Consider the following 1,010-nt stretch of genomic DNA (forward strand, 5'->3'; position numbering starts at 1 on the left):
AACCACGTGGAATAGTTTAGTCATGTCTGTGTGTATTTAATATGTTGGAAAGCCATCGATTCAGGAGAAAATTGACCGAAACGATATAGAAAAGTGCACAATTAATCGTTAAAATAGCAAGTGAATACTGTCCCTAAAACGACAGTGTGCGCATATACAAATAATAAATAGTATGGCTTCAGGTGTCTGAGACTGCAGTCAAGTGTGTGTGAGGTGCGTGAGCGCTCGCGCACGCGCCTGTGTGTGTGTGTGTGTGTGTGTGTGTGTGTGTGTGTGTGGTGTGTCGTCTGATTTTTACGAAGGCTTTACTCGCTGAAAGCTTTATTTGTGACAGTCTTTTTCTTGTGCTTATCTGCGACTCAGCATCTCCGATATGTAGTGAGTGGCAACTTTCCTTTGTTAATTTTATATACTATCCTGGATTTTCCATTGTTTGAAAAAAATAAATATTGATTTGGTTAATTGATGTTGTCATTAATTATTTTAATGAAGCTTTAATTATGTAATGACAGCGGCCGTACCGCAGTGGTAACATCGGTTCCCGTCAGATCACCGAAGTTAAGCGCTGTCGGGCTGGGCTAACATTTGGATGGGTGACCATCCGGTCTGCCAAGCGCTGTTGGCAAACGTGGTGCACTCAGCCCTTGTGAGACAAACTGGGGAGCTACTTGACTCAGAAGTAGCGGTTCCGGTCTCGTAAACTGACATACAGCCGGGAGAGCGGTGTGTTGACCACATGCCCCTCCATGTCCGCATCCAGTGACGCCTGTGGGCTGAGGATGCCACGGTAGCCGGTCGGTACCGTTGGGCCTTCCAAGGCCTGTTGAGACGGAGTTGAGTTCAGTTTAATTATGTAATGAAACAAAACTATCACCAGTCCTAATGTGGACCATTTACTCCTGGAACCACCTGGTTATGGCGGATTTCAACCTTACGTAACGATCAATACCGTGAGTATGCGCGACGTCGGTCATTCCACGGAAACTAATTTGCGTTTCCAGGTGATCACA

General features: G+C 45.5%; 1 pseudogene; it reads left to right on the plus strand.

Annotated features, from left to right (window-relative positions):
- The first annotated feature begins 507 nt into the window (after nt 1–507).
- Nucleotides 508–625, plus strand: LOC126238668 (5S ribosomal RNA; annotated as a pseudogene).
- Nucleotides 626–1,010: the final 385 nt, after the last annotated feature.

This window comes from Schistocerca nitens, chromosome 2 (genome assembly GCF_023898315.1).
Source record: "Schistocerca nitens isolate TAMUIC-IGC-003100 chromosome 2, iqSchNite1.1, whole genome shotgun sequence".
Lineage (NCBI taxonomy): Eukaryota > Metazoa > Arthropoda > Insecta > Orthoptera > Acrididae > Schistocerca > Schistocerca nitens.